Here is a 19,219-nt window from a genome sequence, read left to right on the forward strand (position 1 = left end):
CACGGCTTCTATGTGTTTCCGCCCCCGTCCCCATTCCCGCAACTACGAACTGCCTGCGCATTGACGATAACCACTCTGTCAAATTTTTTTTAGAGGCAACGCTGCGGTGCGTATAGAAAACGTAGAGCGTGAGCGCTTGGAATGAGATGAGAAACCCCCGTCTTGAAGTACTAAGTGCATAGTTACGGCAGGACATTTGCTATACATTCATCTTTTTCTGGATTACACAGGTGAACTATCGCTATACGTGGACGATAGACGCTAACGCACGAAGGTACGCACCTACGCAATTAAAGCAGTTCTTGAGATGCCCTCAGTCATCGAAGTACTGGAGGGGAGAGTGGGATAGCAAGCGAAAACGAAAGTAAACGAAAAGCGGCGGAATAGGACACTGTATATAGCGAGAAAGTAGCGTAACTTGTAGCAGCACAGTCACTAAGTCGGACGCTTCGATTCGTTACCCACTGTCCACGATATGCCTCAGAACGACAAAAACTTGCTAACGCGCTACAAAAACTGGACAATCGGCTGCTACCCGTGCAGGTGCTGCTGGAACACCGCCCCCATCGCTCGTCGGCCCACAAAGCGGTGAAGGCACTTTTGAGCTTCTTGTGGACGACGGGCTTGTGTGCACGTCTTTTGACTAATAGTGCAATATCACACGTGTCAGCGAATTAACCGCTAATTTCCTTCTTTCCTTCCCTCTTCTCTCTCCCTGTAATCTTTGTGTTCCCCTTTCCCACTCCCTTGGAGTAGAGTAGCCAACCAGACGTTATTCTGGCTAACCTCCCTGCCTTCTGTCTTTCTCTTCTTCCTACCTCCTCCCTCGATTCATTACGTCCACTTGACGCATACATTTACGTGGAACCATAAATGGCCGTGTAATCTACTGATTTCGCATGGTTCTATGAAGGAAGGGAGATCTTCAAATTTCCCTTGATCTGATTTCTTTTACGTACTTTTCTCCCACTTCCGGTACAAGCTTAACAAGAATGCACATGTCTCATTAAAATTTCTAGAGAGCTCAGATCCCACTGTTTCAAAGAAGAAAAAAATCCCGCGGTAAATAAGCTATACGAACGAGAAAGACATGCGGTGCGCCGACTGGAGTGTTCAGCTTTCCGTTCGACTCTTCTTTGACGTGTTGGTGCGACAAAATAACAGATTTCGCATTGTTGCAACGATGAAACACTGAAGAAAACATCATACGACGCGATATGACAGGTTGACTGGGTTTAACTCATCAGTCCAACTCGTAACAAGTCGCTTGTAAATGGCTGTGACTTTCGGCACGCAAAGGGAGGTTCTGCTTAATGAACCATAAGATAGGTTACCAAAAAGTCGAAATTCAAGAGCTCGAAGATCCCGAAGGCACCATAAAGACCCCTAATGGGACGATTATCATACCAGTCAGTGCACGTTAGCTGTCCTCACCGGTTTTAATGGAATAGCATTATAGCCTGCCTTCAGCGATGTAGGGCAGCATGTCTCAACGTCACCTAGATATCACAAGGCCTGTACACTCTGCTTTATGACGTCATGCTACTAGGGCAAATATTTTCATTTCCAAGCCTGGTGTGACGAACTGAGCGGTGACGTCAAAATCAAGGCAGATTACTCGAAAGCGTAACCATTGCAGTCGGCCGTAGCATGACGTCATAAAGCAGAGTGTACAGGCCTTGTGCTATCTAAGTGGTTTTGCCTCTACTCGACAGAGCAACTGGCTGGGTGAGAGCAATGGAGCAGGAAAGGAAGACCCGTGGAGTGGTTTGACGTAGAGACGCACGTATACAGACGCAGCGACGGTGGTTGCGTGGCGTGTGACTGGGTTGCGCATTGCTCTCCATCACACGTGTGCGAATGTGGTTGTAGCATATCGATGGGTGTGGCTCGCACAGACATATGTACGTGGGCGTAGTTACATAGCATTTGAGAGCTCGTTTAGTAAGTTGTATAGTCAAACCGGCGAGATACATTATACTCTTACTATAGCGGCATACTGTGTATATAAAATAGGCATCGTGTCCACCAGAAACAAAAAAAAAAAAAAAGACAGTCAAGCTGCTGTGCTTCGGGCGCCGCTATGTTTGATCACGTGGTGACGCGTCCATTGCTTGCCTCAGGTTCCTCCCTTGCCTCCGTGTTTACAATGGATGTGCGGGAGGCCTGGTGCGGCTCAGCAAACCTCTATTTTGGCGTATATCGTAGACGGTGACTGGGTGGATGACACGATGCTTTTGACCACAGATCCAGAAGACATGACATGCGTATCCGGTTCTTTTACTAAAAGCGGTTCTACAAATGTATTCCAAGCTGTCCAAACTTTCCCCTTGTGAATTAAATCAGGATCAATGTGGTTTGCTTTCTGTTAATTATTTGGTAAATACTTTGAAGCAGTGGTTGTCATGTTTCTGACTACAGGCTGTGGTAGCTCAGAGGCTAAGGCATTCCAACGTTGCTGAGCACGAAATCGCGGGATCGAATCCTGGCCGTGGCAGCCGCATTTCGAAGGAGGCGGAATGCAAAAACGGCCATGTGCTTGCCTTGTAGTGCACGTTAAGAACCCCAGGTGGTCAAAATTAATCCGGAGTCCTCCACTACGGCGTGCCTCATAATCAGAACTGGTTTTGGCACGTAACATCCGGAAAAGAAGAAGACATGTTTCTGACTCAGTAACCTCCCTCGGTACGGTCCCTATCTGATTGTTTATTTTCTGCCTAATAACTCACGGGTGTGCTCAGTTGCAGTAAATTTGTTCTTGCTGCGCACAAGGCTGGGAACGTAGATGTTCTGTACTTTGTAATAGCTTGTAGCAAAGACGTATTATCGCTAGTCAGTCGCCTACTCTGTGGACCATCACGAAACCGTTCAGCTTCGAACTTTAGTGTGTTGTCGCCGTCACCCATGCTTCGGCGCATTGATTCAACTGTGTGATTCAATTATTTTTGATACGTTGGCGATAGAGTGGGCGTAAGTGTGCGCGTGAGTTGGGGTAGATGCACGCAGATAACGTGCAAGAAAATTAGTATTAAATTATGGGGTTTTACGTGCCAAAACCACAATCTGATTATGAGGCACGCCGTAGTAGGGGACTCCGGAAATTTGGACCACCTGGGGTTCTTTAACGTGCACCTATATCTAAGTACACGGGTGTTTTCGCATTTCTCCCCCACTGAAATGAGGCCGCCGTGGCCGGGATTCGATTCCGCGACCTCGTTCTCAGCACCCCAACACCATAGCCACTGAGCAACCACGCGGGTGTGCAAGAAAATTAGTATGACAGGTAACCACGCTACACCCTTTGTCACTAGCTGTTAAACGAGCGGTACTCACTTTTGCCCACGTTCCGGGGTTGAAGTCCCATTTTGAGGGGGGAGGTTAGCGATACGAAGCTGGCGGATGAATGCATTTGTTGATCCTCGAGGAAAGTACTGCGCACGTCTTCCAACTACCGATCCACATTTTGCAGCATGAGTGTAGCACGATCCGTTAGCGAACACCCAGTTGCATTTCCGGCAGTTGATCGCACAGTAGCAGGACAGTAGCGGTAACGGTTTCGTACTCGTGCGCTGTCGCTGAGGCAGCGTGCGGCGCGCCGCCGGAAGCGCCATCTCGTTCCTTTAGAGCAAACTTCTCCGCGAAAAGGGTCAATAGGTGACGCCGTAGATTTGTAGGCAGCCGCAATATACAGTAGCAGGTAAGCAGAGGTCGTTCATGATGTCACCAAATCACAGATGACCATCACGTATATAGTCTTGCAGACGCCAATTGATGATCATCAAATGATAAGTAAGGAGTTGTAATGATATCGCGTTAGAGTCCCTCGAGTAAAGCGTGAGAACCTGTGAGCTTGTCTGTCTCTATCTCTCTTTTCATTTTTGCATGCTGTGGAGGCGAAATCCGCGGGGAAGGACAGCAATGGAGGCAAATGACGGGGGTAGGTGGGCGGAGTTCGCAACCATGTTGCTTCGTGCACGTGTAGTCACGGTTTTTCCCACGCGGCGTTTCTGCGAACGAATTTCGCCCGCCCGTCGTCACGGATTCCGCACTTTTGCTGATTTTGTGGCCGCCTTTTCTGCCGGCAGTCGCCGCGACACTCCCTCGTCCGCCCCTTTCCAATTTCCTCTTCCACAGTGAACCACAATCAGCCCTGCTTCCTTCTGGCGGCGGCTTTAAAGTTTCAAAAGACACCGCGACCGCAACGACGATAAGTGCATGTGCTGAACTGGCCCATATAACGCTTTAGAAAGGACCCTGTAGTTGATGAAAGCTTGTTTCGTGTTTCGCCTATAGGGCGGCATAATGCCAACATAACGAGTTAAAGCTAGAGGCTATAGGATATGCGAGACCACCGTCAATAAATAAATAACTAAATAAATAACTGAATAAATAACTAAATAAATAAATAAAGAGAATTCAATGTTCTAAATTTTTTCAAAAGCCAACTCCTCTTTTTCTTGACAGGCGTGTCCAATTTCTACACGATGTTCTGCCAATGTTTCTGTGCTGAAAATGAGGTCGCTTCACAACATGCGAACAAAATTTGCACATGCGTCACCGCAATTGAGGTGTCTACCAGCGTGTGAGAAAGTTACTGGATAAAGTTGTTCTTCGAGTTACACCCGTTTTTTTAATCTTCCAGAAAACGTAGGTATATCATATATCTGGGCTACCCTAGATTGAAAAGATGCTTTCATTAACGACTTCTTCCTCCTCAGTTTCCATTTTCGCCATGTGCACGACGCTGTCTTCATCTTCGTACGCTGCAGTACTGCTTGTTGTGGCCTCAGAAATGCTTGCACAGGCGCCGCCACTCTCAGAGTCTGTGTGGGGCTCAACACCTTGCACAAACTGCCTGCGTTGAAGTGGCGAGAAAGTTCAGTGGTTGCCGTATTCAACTTCCCACTGCGCATTGTCGCAGAGGCATCGTTTGCATGGTTTCCCAGTGCCAATATATGAATTTTTTTACACAAGCCCTAGCGGTACAGGAAATTGAACACGATGTCGGACACGATGTTGGGCCACATTGGCCCTAGGTGGGACAATACTTGACCAACATTGGCCAGCTTACGGTGCGACTTGAGTAGTGAGGCTGAAGCTTAAGATGGGCAAGTGGGCCTGCAAAGTTTTTTGGTACACTCTAGCAACACAAATAAACAGAAGCAATGTCGATCCATAGCTGCCACGTTGGCAGTAGATCGAACCACGTTTGACCAACATTTGGGCCAACTTACTGTGAAACTTGAGTAATGAGGGCGAAGCTCAAGATGCGGTGGTGGTCCGAAGACGACAGTGTGACGAAAAGGACCGGACGGACAGACGCAGCCAACCAAGTTTCGAGTGGTTATAACTGCAGCCTCATAAAAAAACGCTGGATGACGCCACACTGTCGAGCGCGGAAACCAACTCGAGGCCTTACATTATCATAGTCCGAACACAAGCTAAATAGTGTCGTCCCCACCATAACACTGAAGCTGAATATCTGCAAAGCGGCCCTGTAGTGCCACTAGTGGCAGTGGATTTTATATCAGGAACAACTGCAGAAGACCACAAAAACACTGTTGCGATTCCTAAGTGCAGCCACACTGAGCCACCGTCTGTTACTGTCTGCAGCGCTGAGAAGTTTCCGTACGTCCACCATTACGGTGACATCGGGCTGAGCACGCATCAACTTTTCACTTCATCTCCTCCCAGTTTACGCAGATAGAGAAACATCCGCGTAAACTTGTGCCACCGCACGAAGCATGAGAAAGTGACACCTTCATATCTTAGCAACATAAAATAGTTGAAACTATGCGCTCTGTAACTTCTATACAATACTGTCATGGAGAGTACAAATTAAAAAAAAAAGGTTATAGTTTTGTCCATAATCCAAATGAGTGACGAGGCAGTATTATGCGAAGTTTCGCTCAGTTTCACATGGTATCGGCTAGAGTAAACATTCTTAACAGTGAGCATACAATTATCGAAATTCTGCTCTATGTGACGTCTACTAGTCCGTCATGGAGGGTACGAACTAAAATGTAGCTTGATGTAATGGCAAGACCATTTCGCGAGTCCGTCATTTCGTTCGCGTTGCGAGAGGTCAAAAGGGATCGAAACAACGGCTGCCGTTCTAACCGAGGTTCCCACGACAGGCCGCAGCAGCAGCAAACTCGTTCTACCGTCTCGGCAGGCGGTAGGGTGCTCCCGTACAAAAATGACTGTTGATTTTCTATTGACGTATTGTTGGGGTATTGTTGAATCAACGGACTTTCAACAAAGTCTCTAAAGTCTTTGAGTTCGCTCAACAGTTGCACAATGATATTACCATTGAGAGCTTCTCAATAAATAATTTATTGAGTAATTTGTGTTGATTTTCGTAGTTGTTTTTTTGTTGTGTAGCAGTTGAGTTTATCATATACTAATTAGGACTCGCATATGAAGGCGATATTTCAAAACTTTATTAAGAAGCAATCTTTGCCTCATTCTTGTCACTTTGCGGTAGGTAGGTAGGTTCTAGTTTGGGCTCGCTTTCGTAAAAAGAAAACAGTGTGTGACCGACTTTGGCACCGAACGTTGACCTTCGAGCGCAGCAGCCCGGTGCTCTAACCTTTAGGCCACGAGCGCACGCGTACGTCTCTCGTTCCGAAACCAGTCAGCGCTTTGATTGCTCGGCGCGCGCGCCCCATGTAACTTCCTCGTCTTCTTGCGACAGCTCGCGCTTTGAGGCGCCATGTTAGACTGTACTATGTCCGGGACCAGCCCGCTTTCGTAGCCGTTTACGCTACGTAGAAACTGCGACGTTGAACCATCTTCATGATCGCCCACGAGTGACTTGCTCGCCGGCGTACAAATGCCATCGTCGTTTTAACATACAACATATGGCATAGCCATAGGTGCGATCCAAAATGCGCACGTTTTAGGGAGCAAAAGAATGTGAAATTCACTTGCAAACACGGTGACTGCGTGCATGGGGAGTTCCCCAAAAGTAGACACGGCGGCAGCGCGGATGGTGGCGATAAGGCAGGCGCCGACAAGCGACGACGCTACCTTTGAGCATCGGACGCGCTGTGCGAGCCGTAGGATGCAAGCGCGCACAGGCTGTAAACATACACTTCAGAGGTCTTAGAATTTCCTGTGCCACACCCTGTGTCTCGAAAGCATAATACATTTTTTTATCCAACGGCCGTGGTACTAGATATCAAACAACGAACGCGCTTTGAGAGCACAGCGCGTTGAAAGAGTTTCGGATTCAGCAACAGCCGCAACATTACGCAGCTAATCGCTGTCTCAGCGGCTGCTCCCGACACTCGCCTTGCAGAAGCATGCGATAAAATTCTTGCCATGGAAGCCTCCCAAGCCTGCAGCTCTCCTATGTTCAGTGAAACAAACGAAGGCCAAAGAGAAATGAAAGAAATCAAACAACAGTTACGCGCCCACGTTATACCGTACTTTTTACCGCGTCATCTGCAAAGATGCTGCAAACTACTTAAACAAGTTGTTGTTCATAAAAATAAAGATATTAGTAATAACTTTTACTCATAGGTGACGCAATAAACGCCAAACCAGTGTTTGAGCATGAGTGTTTAGTGTGTGCGCGCGTGCGTGACTTTATTGTGAGCAGTCTTTTGCAACGGTATCCAGTGTGCCGTTAGTTTCGTAGTCGCAATTTTGTTAATCGTATTATTTATTTTTTACGCTACAAATTAAGTTTTCCTTCAAAATTTATTATATTTTCTATGAACAAAAATTATCAATCATTATTTATGGATTTTAGTGGTTATTTTTAGTAGGAACGATTTTATTAACTTAATACGATACTGAGGCTGTGGCCGCTTTTCGACTCTGTCACTCGTCTGAACTTGTGCGGTGGTTCGTGCCGCGCGCGCTTTGTTGGAAGCATTTTTCTTTTGTTTTTGGACATCATGACGCAAGTTTTAGTGAAATTGCTCTATGATGATAAGTGGGATGTTTATCCGTTGAAGACGTTTGCTGACGCAGCTACTGGTCTTCGGGTGATGTTCGAGCCTGGCAGTTTTGATGAGTTGCGCGGCAGAATTCATGATGGAAGGAAGGCGAACAAAGCCGCAGCCTGACTTCTGCACACAGGTAAGTGATTTCGTTTTCTTGAGCACATAGCCGCGTTTTTTTTTTTTTTTTCACTTGGACGATCGTCAGATGTTAAGCACACCGTTCACTTTCTGCAGGCAAACCGCATGCCCTGGAGCGAAAGCGCGCGAAGCTAGCGCTTGCTGCCGCCGCTGCTTCGATTGGAATGTTCGTAATATTATCTACTAATTTGCTATCGCAATCGATGCTTCGCCTTTGTAGCGACACTGCGATATTAAAAAAATATTCTTAATCTGTAGTGGCTCATCGTATACCTTAAGGCTAGTGTGCACATTTTCTCGCGTAGTCGTTAACTGCGCCTCTATTTGCGTTGTGGCTAATGTCGCGGTGTGCTGCAAAATATATTTCGCCTTTTCGGTATGTGCGGAGAACAGCCTACCGATAATTCCTGCATCGGCGCGATGATTACACGGATACACATCGTAAATGAACAGAGGCGTGGTGGCGACGTCGGCAAAGCCGCCGACGGGCTTGCCTTATCACACATCGCCACCCCAACCGCAGTAAGCATATTTATCAAACGTGACGTGTTGCCGTTTAAAGCGTACTGCACGCTTTTCATAGGCGATAACTCAAGCGCGCCGCCGTTCTCTGATACCTCTTTGAGCTGGGCCGACTCGAATGTGCGTTGCTTGCAGAAACGAAAGGAACGCCAGACGGCTCATCGGCGCCTCAAGCTAAGCGCCGCACTCGAGCACCGTTAGCGCGGCGAGGAATGGCACGTTCATGAAGATAGCTCACTGCACAGACGCAAGCGTGCAATGCGCACAGGACGCGTACGCAACGCGCGGCACACAAATCGCGCGGAATGTTCTTAGCCATGCAGCAGCGGATACTAAGCTTCAAAGAAGCGGTGCCGGTTCTCACTAGCACGCTCGCGCGCGCATTGCTCTCGGCGAATTTTTAGGTCTGCCCTGCTGCTCCCGAAGATTCGGACTGCTGCTTGGTATCGGCTGTGTACTATAGCATGGTCTTTCGTGTTGTGAGAGAGCCGGGAATATATTTCACCGGTGTGAAACAAACATCGCTGTGCGTATCTTTGGTGACATTTACTGTAACAATCCATTTCATCATTTTCGCGACGGCCCTCTTGAAAGAGACGCAAATTTTTAATTGCCAGTGTAGTGCGTACTAATATTTAGTGCGTGGTTATGTATATTGTGTGACAGATTTTTAATTTGCATTATCTAATTCTGTCTACATTCCCTTCTCTACAGGTTACACATGCACCAAATGCCCAGGTGCTAACGTGTCGTTCGTCAAGAACAGCTTGGCGTCGTTTCTCGCAAGAGACATCCATTGATCTGCGGCTGATTCACCAGGAAGCTCGCATCTCTGTTGCCACTCTGCGTCAAGTGGGATTTTAACTATTTTTTATTCTGCCCTGTGGTGTACGCTGTGACGCTGTGAAGACTTACTTTCATGGACGCTGTGAAGGCTTACTTTCGATGTGTTCTGCCTTTTAGTTGTAAAGAATTGGCTACCTTGTGAGTGGAGGTAGTTCCTTTTTCTTGTGAGAATGTTTATCAGCCTAACCAAGTGGTACATGCGTACCACAGGAACACATACAAGCGCCGACTCAACTAGAAGTTTATTATTGAAGACAGGTTGTAAACACATTGGAACTTGACAAAGATAAGAAACCATGTATGCGTGGCCTTTGTGATTAAACAAAATTGTGTTTTCTGCTGTAAGGGGTAGAACGAACAATTGTTTCATCACAAAGACCAGAACACAAGAGAAATTATGGAAGCCTTATTTATTGATTGCAAAGAAGACAAATGCATAAGCTATCTGTTGCTCTTAATGGGAAAGAGTTGGGATTTTTAAAAGAGCTCTCCTTGTTTGGTGGTATCACTTATAGGACATCTCTCACTGTTTTTTTTACCTGCATATTTATACTACAAAACACGTCTTTCGTTCCTTTTTTTTTGTTGCACCGGGCTGTCTGCCACGCATGCATGGCCATTTCTTTGTCAAGTTGGCCAGTGTGCTTAATATCTTTGTCGTCACGAACAAACTTCTAGTTGAGTCAGCATTATTGTGTGTTCCTACCTTATTTCACCGTTCTCATCTTTGTTTGAGCTGTTTGTAAAGTATGTACACACACCAAATTACCAAAGTATCCGTAAAATTGAGATACATGAAGTTATTTGCACTATTCATTTCTGCAAGAATGGTATAGCTCCTCATCTCGTTTGTTCTTAACGTTGTTGTACAGTTTTTGTAATATATAGCTTGGAAAGACGTTTTCTGTCAGATTAAATATGCATGTATGTCACTTTCGATATTTTTTTTCAACATGGGTAGTGCAGCTCCTTCCGTCTTTCAGTTACTGCTTTGTCACAACTTTTATATATTTTATGCAGCGAAATGCTGGTGGAATTATATATATTTATGTGCGCAAGTGTGGTAAATGGCGTTTTGTATGTGCATTTATTTGCGTTTTTTACTAGCTCTCCAATCTGGCTGTACAGTTATTGAAACCTTTTCTCATGCTTTATAATGAGTCGTTCTAGGCTCTTTGATGATGCAGGTGACCGTTTATTTCACTGTTGGGAATTGCGTTAGCTGTGTGTCACTCCAGTTGTCTGTGTATTTTATGTCACTTCATTATATCATTGAAACTATTAGCCTTGCATTAGCTTTTTATTGACCGAGGTACCAGTTAGTTGCTGTGTAGGGTGAAAAAGGCCCAAAGAAATGATTTCATTAGCTTTGTTCAAGTCCAGAAAAAAATTCACTGATGAGCTCACTAAATTAGAAAATGCCACCAGGAAACTCTTCCGCACCCAAAAGTAACACAAGAAATTAAATACTGTTCATACTCGAGAGGGAAACAGCGCGAAAAAACTCGACAAGAAGGGAGACACACACCAGCGCTTCTTGTCCCTTCTTGTCTTCTTGTGTTTTTTTGCGCTGTTTCCCTCTCGAGTATGCACCGACTAGCCCAAGCCTCTACTGTCTTGAAATACTGTGCAGTTCTTGACTTATGCCAGGGAGGTAAGCTGCTTTTACAGCACAAATGTTTTAGAAGTTTACGTCTGAAAAACACGATTCAGGTGTTTTGTATATATATACATGAAGTCATTTGTTTCCAGTTTACTTGTTATTTTGCCTACTCACAGGCAGCCGTAAACCCTTCTGTGAGTGTTTACTGGGTGTGTGAAGCATTTTACTGTAAGGTATCCAGTGGTCTTCATTTTTGTATTTATGCATGCAAGCCAAGAGTTCATGTGTTCAAAGTTAGTTACAAGGGTATGCTTAAGGTCTGCCTTTGAGTCACTTGACTGTTGTTTTTACAAAATATTTTTTTTCTGCTGTAATTGTGAAATATAATTCTTTCTGCTGTAATAAACTTCAAGTTGAGTGAGCATTCGTGTGTATTCTTATCTTAATTCAGCGTTCGCATCTCTGTTTGAGCTGCTGTTTGTCAAGTCTGTACATACACCAAATTGCCAAAGTGCTCGTAAAATTGTGACACATAAGGCTATTTGCATTGTTTATTCCTGCAAGAAGGCTATAGGTTTCCATCTTCCGTTTGTTTTTAACATTGCTGTACATCTTTGTAGGTCAAGTTCAAGGAGTCCCTTAGGTAGCCAATAAGAGTGATAACTTTGTAATATTTATCAATTTCATCCATCATCATCGTAGTTTTAAACCCACTAAGTTCTACTTTTCAGTTCTCATGACCCTGCTTTGTGCTGTGCTGTACAGGCACAGGAAGCTTTTTTATGCTGTAAGTGCAGGTGGTGTTGTATATCTTCCAGAAAAAATTGTTTCGAGTTTAACTAGGCATGTGTACGCTTTTGCTACATTTTTTCAGCATGTGTGCTATAGTTCTGCTCCCTTACACTTAATAGCACTGTAGGCACTAGCGTATGTCTTCAGGTTTCATACAGTTGTGCCTTATATACTGTAATAATGTGTCATGTGCACGCTATATTACATATTAGGGTACATGAAATATGTCAGTCGCTCCTTTGCTTCCGTTCGGATTAGGGAAAGTTATGTGAAGAGGCACCGGGGCATGCAAGTGCAAATAGCAAAGCAATTTCAAAATTAAGTGCACTAAAATGCCACAAGCCCAACAAAATATCAATGATATTTCAGTGGCAATTTTCGAAATATCAATGCCATCTCAACAGGCGCACAATGTACTTTTCAATGCTGTGTCAATAATCACTCAACAAATGGTCAACAGAACAATCACAACAGCATTTCAAGACTGCATCAATGGAAACCCAACAGAAATTCAACAGAAATTACACAATGATATGTCTAAGCACAATGTGCTTTCAATACTAACTCAACAACTATTCAACATTGACTTGCCCAATTGTGTTTCAATAAAACTTCAGTGGCCAATATTCAAGAGCCCTCAACACTTTGCTCAATGATATCCCAACAAACTCCCAATGAATGCTCAATACGATACTCAACATTGACCAATGATATTTCAATGCATTCTCAACAAAAATTTTTGTAAGGGCTGCCACCCACGTGACTTCAATAGCGAACGTTCTTAGAAATCCGTGGTCTCAAAAACCAACTGGTTTCCAACATTTCTTTGAAAAAACCAGCTCCGTGATCTGCGCTCTAGCCGCAAAGAACCGAAAAATAAATAAAGCGTACAGAAGCAACAAGGAAAACAACGACAAAACAGAGACACGGTCAATAAGAGAAGTAAAAGCGCCTGCACAGAATGCGGGGAATTAGTAACTAAGTGCACGTCGGGGAAAGAAAAACCGAAAAGAAAGAAAGCGTATGGGGTTGTGCACAGTACTGAGGGGAGGAGATGTGCTCGCTTGAGGCGTATATGGTTGAAAACAACGACAGTTTCCGGGCAAACCTTAGGCAGAGCCCGAGGGAAGCGAACTCTGCACCTCTCTCTCTCTCTCTTACCCCCCCCCCCCCCCCTTCATCCACTAGCAAGGACGTCGAGCGCATTCTTGTCGGCGCCAGTTCTGTTGCAAACGGATAAAGCCCGGGGCGCCGAAGCTACCACAAACACCGTGGCCAGCTAACAACACCAATGACAAAGACGTGAAAGTAAACGACAAGCAAAGCGCGAGCTGCTTGGAAGAGAAGGTTGGAAGCTGTGCCGAAGAAGTTTTTTGTAAGCACCACCGCTGCCACGTGTCTGCCCTGAGCCCTGCTATACCCTCCCCCACTCCGCCCATCATCTACCGGCTTTGCATTTCCCTTTCCCAGTCGTAGCGACGCGTCATGGGTGGTCCCCAGTGAAGCGGACCGACAGGCCCGCGGCGGCATCACTGAGTTCCCGAACACTGAAGCGATGGTTGTGGGTTGGCTTTCCTCAGCTTTTGCAGCCGCCGCCGTCGCCGATGCAGGAACAGCTCTTCTGCGTTGTTTGTTTACTTCCTTCGGCCACGCCGCAACCAAGCGCGCGCTGCTGTTTTGTGCGTGCATACGCGCGCGTGGCGCGTCCGATCATCGGAGCGTGTCGCCGGTCGCCCCCCACCCTCCCCCGCCACACGAGAAGCGCCGAAGTGCGCGCGTCACGTGAAAGGCGCGCCGAGGAATTCGCGCAGTCGATCCGGCTGAGTAAGGAAGGACGGGAGACGTCGAAGAAAGCGAATCTAAAGTTATTAAATGACCGGGCGGTGTGAGAAAAAAAAAATGTTAAGGAAACAAGATAAAGGAACTCGACAGCGGTCCGCCGCTGACGTCGATCGCGCCGGTGTATTCAAAGGGAAATGCACCGTTAAGGCGCGTTTTGCCACACCCAAGGCAGGGACAACTATAACGAAAAAAAAAAATAACAGGTACTGCGCTGTCTTGTGAGATGTTAGTGCGGAGCTTTCGCGGCTTGACTGATGACGACTGTAGCCATGGCTGTAGCTATAGCGCTGGCCAGGTCATTCCCCCTCCTTCGCAGGCGACCGCTGTTTCTCGCAACTTGGAACGCTATAGTGGTGCTCTGGTTACACGTACATTTTGTTTTTCTTTGGATAAAGATACTAGGTTTATATAAAGAAACCATTTGCGCTTTCGGCATTCATTGTCCGATGCAGATGATGCCAATTTAAATCCGGTGCCAGTTAGAATACTTATCATCATCAGCACCACCATACCCATAACCACCACACTATCATAATAATAAACGATCTCAAATGCAGATAAGTTGAGAGTATTGACGATCAGTCGCAGCAGTTGTAGAAAGCCCGCACGCTGCTGAAGGGGAAGAGAGTGTATTGCACTGTTTTGAAGACACGAATCATCATAGAAGAGCCTCTGACAGTAGACCCTAAAAATAACGATCCCCGATCGCATCCGCGCGCAAACGGCAGCTTCGTTTACTTGACTACGCGCTTGGGACGACACATCCTAGTTGGAGAACTTCCACCCTGCGTTGCGCAGGGGTCTGACAGCCGTGACCCCAAGTGCCGTCACCGCCGCAAAGCCGCCGCACTCAAGGTTCCGGCCGCGGACAGGAAACCGCGCGCATGACGCAGCTGGATGGGGCGAGGCAGGGGTCGAAGTTCAAGGGCGCTCGTATAGGGCCTACAAACAAGCGAGGGCGTTCTTCCGTCCTCGGCGCGTTCCAGGCAAAAACAATGCACTCTGACGACGCAGCTGCGGCACGCACGAATGCAGCCTGAAACCCAAAAGCAGAGGAGGGTGGGTAGAGGGGATCGACGGAGGCTCGCACGGCGCGCGGGCAGAGGCCGGGCGTATATGCGTACTACGTACCGCGCGCGTCTTTATTTGGCTCTGTTCCGGGCCGAGACGTGCTGTCTGCGGCGGCAGGGCGCCCATACGGGGAAGACATATGAGCGCCGCAGCCAGCTCAGCACTGCGGTCGTCTGGCGTTCAAGGCCGCCGCCGCGGCCTCCAGCGCCAGCGAGCCGTGCCGGCGTCGAAAGACGCATGCGTAAAATGTATAGTCTCTGGTTGTCATTGCAAATAGTCTGGTTCGGCAAGAGAGCGGCTTTCAAAGGGGGTGTACAACTGGAACAATGTCTCCCTGCCCCCCATCCCCTCTGCACACACACAAAAAGAGGACCAATTGAAGTTCCTGTCACCGTCACAATGAACGTGCTTCTATAGCTAAGAACAACCGAATACCGGCGTGAGCTTCGAACGTGATTTTATGTTGCAAAGGGTTGCAGTGCCAAACAACACGGTTCATATTTTTATTTTCTTGTCTCGGCCCGTATACATACTTTCGCGCTACTATGCTTATACAGTTGTTTGCCAATCAATCCAATCAATCAGCAAAGCTCATTCCTCTCTTCTTTCTCGATCTGCGAAAATAGTTCATTCGCACGAACTAGCGTGCAAGAGGTCCGCTGCCACGCAGCATTGGTGTCTGAGGCTTTAAGTAATTGCACGCGATAGAATAGCCTCTGCGAGAGAATTTTACCTGTTCCTACGGCGACAACGTTTCCTGTACCAATTGACCCATTGGTCACCTGTTTATTATACAGGGCATCTAACCGTAAAAAATTATACCGTAAATCAGTGTTGCCATTGAAAATGGTAAAAAGTAGTTTGAATCGTTCCAGCGCTAGAAGCCAGGTGAAGTTAATATGAAGCACCTGAAAAGCCAATAAAACATTAAAAAGTGATTCCATTGCGGGCTACTGGGCTACTCAGGATAGCATAAATTAATGGTAGGTATACTTTGCAATCGATTAAGTATACTGAAATAACCAGGGGTGCTACTCTCAATTTATGCCATGTCAGTGTCGAATTCCACAATGTTTGCATCCTGAGCCAATAAGAGAGAGCGTAGCCGCCTTGTGAGTCAATCAGCTAGAGCTGAAAAGATAGCGAAATTGACAACATGGCGGTATTTGACATTGTTCATAACAGCACATCATCCCTTCGTGGCTTTCGGTGGTTTACAATGAATTATGGTTGCATGCATAATTTTACAGCCGCGAGTAATTGACCAGTACAATGCCAGTTATCAAGCAATGTCCCTCACAGTTGCATCTCCACTCCATTCGATAGCTTTGACTGTCAACTCAGTCCCCTTAGGTATCACTTTAACTGCCTTTCAATTCCAGTTTATTTGCTTCCACAACTGAGCACATTAACTCAAATTCTGGGGTTTTCACGCGCCACAACCACAATTTGATTATGAGCCATGCCGTAGTAGAGGACTCCAGAATAATGTTGACCACCAAGGGGGGGGGGGGGGGGGGATCTTTAGCGTGCACCCAATTCACGGTGCGCGGGAGTTTTTTGCATTTGATCCCACGACCTCGTGCTTAGCAGCGCAATCAACACCATAGATACAACACCCACCGCGGTTGCATTTGCTAAGCAGCAGGTCGCGAGGATAAAATCCCGGCCGCGGCGGCAGCATTTCGATGGGGGGGCGAAATACAAGAACAACCATGTACCGTGCATTGGGTGCACGTCAAAGAACCACTGGTGGTCAAAATTAATCCGTAGACTCGCACCATACGGCGTGCCTCATAATCAAATCGCGGTTTTGGCACGTAAAACCACGCAATTGAATTTTAATAGCCACTACGCCACGACGGCGGGTGACTGAGCCCATCTTTTCTACCACCGCCTATATATACATTGGCGTACGTGTATACGCATGAAAGCCAGGGTTCCCACCATAACTCCTAATCCATTCCCGTGTGTGGATAGCACAGTCTGAGCGCACGATAACGACGGCGACAAAAAAAAGCTTCTACTGCTACAGTGCGCAAACACGCGCCTTTCAGAATTATGCGCCTCCTTTCTTCTACGCCGCCGTTCTCACGCTTTCGCAGATGAAAAACAATAAACGCCGTCACGCTAATCACTCGGAGAGCGCGCGCTCAGAAAATGAAGGCCAGGTGACGCCGCCGCCGCCGAACCGTCTATTACGCGCTGGGGTCGCGACCGCTTCGAACGACACGCACGACGCTCCGGGCCGGGAAGGCCAAACAAAGCACGAACGGAAATTTAAAGCAAGGAAAGGAAAGCGGAACGGCTCTGAAAAGAAAGGACGTACGCGGCGTGTAGGTAATTCCGCAGGGCTGCCGGCGCGCGTAAACGAAGGCTCTCGAAACGAACGGAAGTTCCCACCGCATACCGCGCCGCTGCTTGCTATACGTGGTACGTCTAATTAGAAGCGTGCAGTGGACTGAAAAGCAGAGTTTGCCACCAAACATGTGTGCAGGGAGCCTCGTTCAGAGATGTTCCCGATGAAGTTTGTGATCAATAACATAAAAAAAATGTGTTTTGTCGGCGTAGCAAGAGCCTTTTGAAATTTGAAAAAGGTAAGTAGTTGGTCCTCTTGTTGATTGATTGTGGGAGTAAACAGCGATGGCGACGCAACGCAGGAAAAAAAAATTGTCCTGTCGACCGTTCTGCTGGATACCGTCGTAGTGCCCTCTAATTCTACGCAGTGCTACGGAGATTTGTTTCTAAGCTGTCTAGTCTGCATTCACACAATTTCAATGATTGTCTATACAAAGAGCTATCTCTTAGTAGGTAGCCTATGGAGTTATAATCTATATGCACTTTTAAGCAACTGTTATCCAGTATATACTGTCCGCAGAATCGACGACAATATCATATCTATGCGTTATGTATTCATGAAAGGAAATATATAGGTGAAGTCATAATAACTTATATCTGTGTATTGTCTAAGTCTAGCTCCACGAGAGTTCAAAGTTAATTCGAAATCAAATGTACACGTGTACAGGAAGTGTGCAAACTAGAACGACCCTGAAGACAGTGGAAGGCGTCAGCCCTCACTCACGATGAATATTTGACTTCCGATAGCGCTTCCGATCATAGTAGGAGCCGTTCGCGCTAACTTCGATAATGCTGCACTGATTTAGCGAGTCAAACGTGGAAGGGCCAATGGCTTCAGCGCCGAGGGGTCAACGAATGGCGACCCTTCACCTCGATGGTGAAGGGAGGGTAGGGCCGGGGGTAGGCGTGTGGAGGGTATTCCCCTGACGGCACGGGATTCAACAGTCCTGCCGTGTCGGCATGCCACTCATCTCGTACGCACGAGGGGGAGCGTGCGGTGGACACCAGCTGCCGAGAGAAGAGATGCGGCGACCGTCCCGTCGTTTTCCACGCTTCGCGCGTTCGCACCAAACGCCACGCGAGGTGCGCATTAACGACGGCCGCTGCCGACCCCATTCCGAGTTACCTTCTGGCAGGCCCTTCGTGTGTGCATCGCAGGTTCTAGCGAAGGACACAAACTTGTCGCGGCAGCTGCGCGGAGTTCTCACGGAAACGTTCAAGTGCGAGCTTGATGCCTTCTCAGTCCGACGCACCCCACGTCCCTCCCCAGTTGCCTCACCTTGCCTCATGGTACCAATATGATGTACCCCCCCCCCCCCCCCCTCCGTCTCTGTCTCTAATAATGCGATCCCGGCGTTAGTGAAAGGGGGGTATTCATTGTTTTACGTAAATGTAGGCGTAGCTGTTTGGACCATGGCTTCAGCGCGAATGACGCTGACTGCTCGCAGCTGCGCGAAGTTCGCACGGAAGCGTTCGCAAGTCGGGTAGCTTGAGAGGTTGACGCGACCCGCACCCATTGCTTCAACTATAATGAGGAAAGCTGAACCTGTGGGCCACAGGTCACGGCGAAACAATGGAGGTAACACCCTCAGCGAAAGCCACAGAGTAAGAGTAGTATTTAAACGTGTGCGAAAAGAAATGTTTGGAACATGCCGTTGTGTCATTTATAGCACTGTTCTCGCTTACTGCCAACTAAATTATAGGCTTGGCGACACTCTAAGTTATTTAAAGCTTAAGTCAGAGTATTTCGTTATAGCGCAACTTCGGTGCTACGCTGAGCAGCAAACTTCTGCTCGTCTTCGACACCAGGATCGCAGGTGAGCTTGTCTCAAAGAAGCAGCTCCGCGTATACGTCTAGCGGTGACTCCGCGTATACGTCTATTAGGTGACTTCGCGAAGAAACTGAGATGCAAGAATTATCTTGAAAATAATGCATATAAATGGACTAATGAACTGCCTAAAATGGTGCTTTTGTGGCAGGAATGATAGGATGCGCAGGTTTGAACAAAGTCAAGCCTTGAAAAGCTGCTATGGGTGGAGAGGGGGTGCCAGTCTTCCTCCCCAACTGCCCCGTCTAATGATTGTCCTCGTA

General features: G+C 47.1%; 1 protein-coding gene and 1 long non-coding RNA gene across 2 annotated transcripts in view; both read left to right on the forward strand.

The window, feature by feature from the left end:
• Positions 1-19,219, forward strand: part of LOC119461119 (uncharacterized) — a 162,920-nt gene that overhangs the window by 17,351 nt on the left and 126,350 nt on the right. The window lies entirely within an intron of this gene.
• LOC125947316 (uncharacterized) lies at positions 7,609-11,488 on the forward strand. The gene is made up of 2 exons (XR_007468179.1): positions 7,609-8,091; positions 9,330-11,488. It is a non-coding gene; the product is annotated as an uncharacterized LOC125947316 (long non-coding RNA).

Source organism: Dermacentor silvarum, chromosome 8, assembly GCF_013339745.2.
Source record: "Dermacentor silvarum isolate Dsil-2018 chromosome 8, BIME_Dsil_1.4, whole genome shotgun sequence".
Taxonomy (NCBI): Eukaryota; Metazoa; Arthropoda; class Arachnida; order Ixodida; family Ixodidae; genus Dermacentor; species Dermacentor silvarum.